Source organism: Papaver somniferum, chromosome 1 (assembly GCF_003573695.1).
Source record: "Papaver somniferum cultivar HN1 chromosome 1, ASM357369v1, whole genome shotgun sequence".
Classification (NCBI taxonomy): domain Eukaryota; kingdom Viridiplantae; phylum Streptophyta; class Magnoliopsida; order Ranunculales; family Papaveraceae; genus Papaver; species Papaver somniferum.
Window position 1 is genome coordinate 116,617,826 of NC_039358.1, and position 7,389 is coordinate 116,625,214.

The 7,389-nt window shown below is 36.8% G+C and overlaps 1 long non-coding RNA gene across 1 annotated transcript; it reads left to right on the forward strand.

Annotated features, from left to right (window-relative positions):
• The first annotated feature begins 738 nt into the window (after positions 1 to 738).
• On the forward strand, positions 739 to 1,605 carry LOC113332207. Its single transcript, XR_003351396.1, has 2 exons — positions 739 to 1,397; positions 1,497 to 1,605. It is a non-coding gene; the product is annotated as an uncharacterized LOC113332207 (long non-coding RNA).
• Positions 1,606 to 7,389: the final 5,784 nt, after the last annotated feature.

Below are 7,389 nucleotides of genomic sequence, written 5' to 3' on the forward strand. Positions count from 1 at the left end.
AAACATTTAGCTTTTTCACCACTTCAAATTACCACAGTTCGTGAACTGGGTTGGTGACGTCCTATTCAGAACTCAATGGTTTGCGGACTGGGTTTGCCAACCTTGCTATATTTCGAACATCAGATATCTATGGTTTGCGAAGTGGTCCTCCAATCTACCCTGAGTCAAAATTATACTATTTCTGAAATACTCTCATTTGATGTTAGAAACATTCTCATTTTCCATAAATAATAATATCATTTCTTAGGCAATTTTCAAATGATCCATATAACACAAAAAATAAATCTTGAACAATAAGTTATTTCGAACTAAGATTTCCAAGGACCAATGAACATCCATTACTTAAATCATATTTTGATATGTTTAACAAGACAGCTTGAAGTTTCTTTTTTGAAATATTAAATCTACTAGAACTCATACGACACAGTTTCATATGGATTAGAGCTGGCAAACAAGCCAAAACCCGCGGATTAACCCGGACCGGACCGTAAAAACCCGCGCCCGGTTTGGCTGGTTGCCCAAACAAGTCGGGTTAGGGTTGGAGAAATGCCGGCTTGTGAGAAAACGGGTAAATCCGGTCCGGCCCGTAATCCCGCAGGTTCAACCCGTAAACCCGTGTGAATCATATACACTAGTTTCTCTTTTAATTTTTGGTTTATACTTTTATTGACTTGACACGTCATGTGGGGCAGTGGACTTGTCAAAAGGATGTGCTACGTTAGAACATTACTAGACACGTATGTTATACAAAATGTTACCCATTTTATAACCCTAAAAAGCTAAAATGTTTGGCTTTTCTTCGCTCGCAGCGGCAGCCATTGTCTCATCTCCATCAGAATCGAGTTTAGTAGATTTTAGGTTCTTAAAATCCCCATCTTTACAAGAACTCCGAAAATACCTTTTAATCTTGGTTCAAAATGAACTTTTGCTGCAGATCTACAATCAGTAGACCTTATTCCCCAAACCCATTTCAACTTTTCTTGAAAATATGAAGTACCAGTACCTAGATTTTAATTTGATTTAGGGTTCATCTTGTCTTTAGCATATTGATACCTTTGCTTTTTCAATTTATGATTTACAATCAGATCTAAATCTTTGCTTGATTACTCATTCAATTAATCTATAGTTGTACTGGTAATTGCAATGAAATCTCTTTACACGATGAAGGAAATCTACAGTTGTCTCATCTATTAATTTCCTAAAGCTCTATCTATAGATTTTGATTGAGATTGGGAGTCACCCCTCTCTGCGTTTAATCTACAGCTAATGCTCTTGGGGTCATGAGCTTGAACACACCACCACAACTAACATGATTGGATTGCAAATGGTGGAGACCCTTATGGAACATGGATTAATTAGAAAGGTGTTACCTGCACCGGCACATCCGTTACAGCTTTGTAAGAAGACTAATCCCAAACAACAACCTTCTCTATTTCAGTTTTTTTTAGTATTGTTAGTGTACTGAGTTTATGATTGCTTTATTTTTTCCAAATCAGAAAATTATCAGGTCCTCAACTAAATGAAAATGTTGGTATGAAGCTCCGTGATTGTGAATAAGATGGAGTTTCAGAAATTGAATACAGATTGAAAATGGGTTTTGATTTTTGTTTTGCATTGACCTGTGTTTGATTTTTGTGTTGAAATTGGATGGATTTGTGTTTGATTTTAGTGTTTAATAGAGAGTGCAAATGGTCAAAATTTAAACAGGACCACAAATTAACTCAATTAAATTTTAATTGTAAAGAAGCCGGGTTAACCCGTATGCCCACAAGCTTTACCCGTTACGGGCGCGGGTTGAAGAAATGGCCACCCGTGAAGAATATCGACCCGCAGGTTTTGGCCCGTGTTAACCCGAACTCATGTAACCCGTAACAAGCCAGTCCCGACCCGCCCGTTTGCCAGCTCTAATATGGATAGAATGGTGATGCGTGTGGGTAAATAGAATGATTCAGTCTTCACATACCTTTGTTAATGAAGTTCTCCAAATATCTTCTTCGATCTTCAGTCTTCGTGGGTTATTCAATGATATCTGGTCGTGACTTGACTTTAGTACACAAAAATCATGATACAGTTTTGATTAGGGCAGTCAATAAACTTCCGAAGTCCCATACCCGTTTCCCAAAGTTCGACATTTTTATAGGATTTAATCCAATTTGTTAGATTTCGGATTTCAGATCTGGATATATTATCGAAATTTACCTATTAACCTTATCGTAACCGGATTAGGCCAATTTCGTTTAGTTAAGTTCCAACATCCGATACGCCTAGGGGTGTACTAGTAATTTCTAACCCCTAGGTTTTAGATGTCGAGAATTAACCTGATGCTACCAAGCCTTTAACTTTTTTTTCTTCCATACATAGTGGTACAAGAAAAATACAATATACTGTCTATATAAGTGGTACGGATCTACCCACCCAAGATATTCCGAGAGATATTCAACTTTATCTACAAAGATCAAATCAAGAAAACTGAAACTTATTCAAAAAAAGAAACTTAGATCTTTCATACCAGTTTAATAAGGTATAATGGTTGAGCTGTTTCTCTTATCCTAATTGATTTTTCCATTCTCTTAATCTGATCTTCTCTATACTTGCCAGCTACATAAAAATTAACCCACAATGAGAAATGATTTTTGCACAAAACACAATTATCAAGTCTTTTTTGACAAAAAAAATAAATATGTCTCTGGATTCTAAGAGTAAAAAGTACGAGCGTTAACAACTTTCCAATGTCCGACTGGAGAAAATTTTTGATGGGGGCAAAATCGGATGAGGACATGGGGGACGGATAGGAATTCGACATTTATCCCTTTTTTCCTTACCTTTTTTAACTAATTAAAGTCTTCTATTTCTATACCCGATTTATCCTTCCATAATTATTATTAACTGCCAATGACTTCTCTCCCACATTAAAGGTTGTTTTCTACCTCTTAAACACAGACGGAATATCGCTAGGAAAGGGAAGGAAAAAAAATCTAATTAGCTTCTCTCCTATATCAGAACTCCAATCACCTATTAGTCTGTGCTAATAAATAAGGAGTCAGAAAAAAATCCTTATTATTTGGATGAAAGATTGATCAATTGAAGCTTCTAATAATTACAAAATCAATCTTGATGATTACCCCAAGATTCAGAGCAATCAGCCTACGTCCAAAAAGCAGGATGATTTGTGCACTAGGAGAAATACAAAGGAAGTAGAGAGAAATAACATCTTTCCAAATGGGCATCGGGAAGTCAGGATTTAGATTGAAAATATAAACCATCCGTAAATGATAATCTCAACAAAAAATAACATCTGTAATTATTACGTTAGACAAGGTTAGTTAATATTTATGGATAACTAGTAATATTTGACTAGATCTGGGGAAGGGACATACAAAGTCAAAATGTAAATTAATTAAAAATGGTAAAGGAAAGAGAGACAAGTGTCGAACTCCTATTCGTCCCTATATACCCCCATCAGTTTTTTCCCATCAAAAAATTTCTCGTCCGACAACTACCTGTTCTTTTCTTTTCTTTTTTTTTATAATGAATTTTGGTGTTATCTAAAAAGAGCAACCCTCATATAAAACCAAAGATTTGTACTTTCCCTGATAGAAGGACAAGGTTCCGGTCAAAGTAAGTTGATGGACAGAGTCAAATGGGTGGTAGAGAATCAGGTTGAAATAACCATTTAGTCTACAAAGTTTATTTATTTTGTAATCCATATGTATTGATAGTTTTCTCACTAAAATTGATAAAAGGGGAGATTGTTAGAGCATTGCTCGGTCGAACTCGCAAGCGTTGCTATCTCAAGCTTTGTTTATCAAGTTTAGTTGATCAAAACTATATACTTACTAAAACTATCAATACATATGGGTGGTAGAGAATCAGGTTTAAAATAACCATTTAGTCTACAAAGTTTATTTATTTTGTAATCCATATGTATTGATAGTTTTCTCACTAAAATTGATAAAGGGGGAGATTGTTAGAGCATTGCTCGGTCGAACTCGCAAGTGTTAATGTCTCAAGCTTTTTTTGTCGAGTTTAGTTGATCAAAACTATATACTTATTTCTAGTCTACTTATAGCTATGTCTCGGATTAGGATAGTATTAGAGCACTGCTCGGTCGAACTCGCATGCGTTGTTATCTCAAGCATGTTTGCTAATGTTAGTGATCAAAACTATAAGTCTTGATTTCCAGTCTACTTATAGCTAAGTCTCGGACTAGGATAGAAAGTGTAGTTGAGCTCAAGACTCCATGGCGATCATCATACAAAGACGAAAAACTACTCAAGGAACTGGTGGAACTTCATCAACTAAAAGGTATGTGGAGACTTGAATTTATATATCACTCAAAAGTCTATCTACTCTATCTCCTATCTTGAGACAAAAGTCTATTGCTATATAGACTTTGATTGTACACATTTTCTATTTCGAGCTGAGTTTATCTCGCTTATTTATTTCTCGAAATATGTGTTGGTAAGCTTTCGCTTTGTCCAAGTTCATCTTTACTAGTGAAGAAAGTCATATTAGTTTCAATTATTTGAAAATCGCTTTGACGAAAAATAGCTTGTGAACAACAACTATATAACGTCCTCTAAGAATGTTTCAATGATTGAAATGAGAGTTTAAAATATATAACCTTGGAAGGATATAAACACTGTGGTAACACATACGTGTGTACGTAAGTCCTTATTCCTTGAACCAAAGTATGCGTACTTTGCTACTCAGGAAAACCAGAAATAAAGTCCACGTACCAGTACGCGCACTGTCGGAAGTTCACGTCTCGATAATTTCTGCTAGAGTTTGTGAACTGAAAACAAACTTATTCCGGGTGCTTAAGTCCGCGTATCAGTATGCATACTTAAGTTGATTATTTTCTAAAAATGGTTATTCATGAACTTAAACTTATATAAACTAAGGAATGCATACTTGCGAACCGTGGCTATAAAGTTCATGAATTGATTCAAGTGAATCAAATCGTTTTTGCTTCGATTGTGTCTTGTATACTTCTATAAGATCTAGCAATTGAACAACTCTCTAACTAGTTCATTTGAGTCATTTGACCTAGTTGTGGTAAAGAAGAATATGGTTGATATGGAAGTGCTCATATGGCTAACCATTTGGTTAACTACTGTTGAACCAACTAAGTGTACATGTTTGGGTACGGTTACACAAACCTAAATAAACGTGCATTTCATTTGTGTGTAACAAGCTAAGTTTCTATCTAACAGTTGAAAGATATTAGCTTGAATCTAATCAGGTTTTCATTTAACGGTGAATATTGAATGCTTTGTTACCATGGTAACTTAGATTGCAAACCCTGGTTTGAAAGTATATATAAAGGAGAACTCTAGCAACTGGGAAACCTAATCCCCACACTTTCCGTGTGATACTAGTTGTATTAGCTAGAGTCGATTCTCCTTTAACCTTAGGTTTCTTCTCGAGACCCTGTAGGTTAACAACTTGAAGACTTCATTGGGATTGTGAATCCAGACCCAACTATTTTCTTTGTAGTTGCGTGATCTGATCTTGCTATTTGTATCGTGTTGAGTACAATCGTAAGATTGTCTTGAGATTGATTTCTCCGATAGGCAAGATATAAAGGAAGTCACAAACACCTTCGTCTCATCGTTTGTGATCCCACAATATCTTGTTTCTCTAGTCGATTAAGATTATTGTGAGGTGATTGATAATTCTAGGTTGTTCTTCGGGAATATAAGTCTGGGTTATCAATTGATTCCTGTTCACCTTGATCTATCAAAGAACGGAACAAAAACTCGTAGGTATTTCTGTGGGAGACAGATTTATCTATTACCGTAGATTTTCTGTGTGATACAGATTTGTTTATTAAAGTCTTCGACTTTGGGTCTGTAGATGGGGAAAAACAATTTGTTGGTTTTTAAGGAATTGAGGAGACGACCGTACGGAGGAGACTCCTCGAACCAAGCGAAATGTTAAACCTCACACAGATGCACCGCTGCAAAGGGGGTGCTTTAGATTCGAGATATCAATCTGTAGTACTCCGGCCTAAATCAAGACAATGACCGTACAGAGTAAATTCGGTCACAAGAGAGGATGGGTTGATCTATAGGAGGGAAGCTGAGAAATGTGTGGAATCGATGGTAATCAAAGATGGTAGGTGTGTGAATTCCGAATACGATAAGCTCTGAGTGATTGAAATTGCTCAATTGAGAGTAGTTGCTCAATTGATGAGTTGATGATCTCGTGTTGTCGATGAGACGTGAGATTGATGATACCGTTTTTTTTTCAATCATGATTCAGAGACTTATTTATATTGCTGGAATTGTAGACACCATGATTCCATGAAGTGTGACAGTTGATGGAATCAAGGAGTGGGGAAGTGGAGATCGTGTTTGAAACCAGTTGCTCAACGTGTGGAGAGTTGGTCAATTTTTCCACCCACTACCTCGTGAATTCCTTCAACTGGTTGCACGACTTGCTCACATTCCATCGTGTGTTTGAACACACGCGCCGTAGACCGCCAGACCAAAACCCTAAGTGATATCCCCCCAAGTGACACGATTGACGTCTCGTGGTTTGTTAGTCAATTGATGTCTTCGTGGTTTGATGGGACGATGAGTCCATGTAGTCGTTGAGTTGAACATGATGTTCTGAAACTCGTGAATTGAACATGTCATGAGACAGAGGTATAGTTCTTACGATGAAGTGAGCAAGTATTTCTCATTCGGTGGATCGTTGAATATTGATTGTTGAACCAATATTCCTTGGTTTGAACAAATATTTATCATCTGAGAAAGTGTTGCTCATGTGATGAATTGTTGAATATTTGGTCGTCTGAGCATGTGTTGCTCGTCTGATGGATTATTGGCAGCGTACCAAAAATATTAATTAGAATACTGGTCGTTGAACTGAGCATAATTAATAAAATTAATGACCATGAGGTCGTCATAAAATTATTAAGGTTGGAATCTGGAATGATGATCCTTGGATTCAGAAACCCTAATTTGATCAATTGATGATCAATTCATGGTTCGTCAGAATTTCAACCATGGGACGAAGGAGAGAACGACTACATGGGACCGTGGATCAACCATGTAGTGTCCATATGCTCACGTGAGCAAATACGAAGAACTCCTAAGAGTTGACGATTTTTTGGTGAAATAATGATTAAATGCTGGTTTAATCATTTATTCGAAAATGCTCGTCTGAGCCTTAGGTGAGAAAACCTAATTAATTATGACGAGGCGAGGGACCGACCATGGAGTCATGAAATCGGCCCTGGGTTGTCCCGTGACTGCCTGACGATCACTTCATGAAAATCCAAAGTGTTTGGGAGAGTTTTGGACATAATACGAGCAATTGTGCAAATTAGGTCAAAACTTGTGAAAATTGATGAGACCGGCTTCCGTGAGCCAAAGAGCC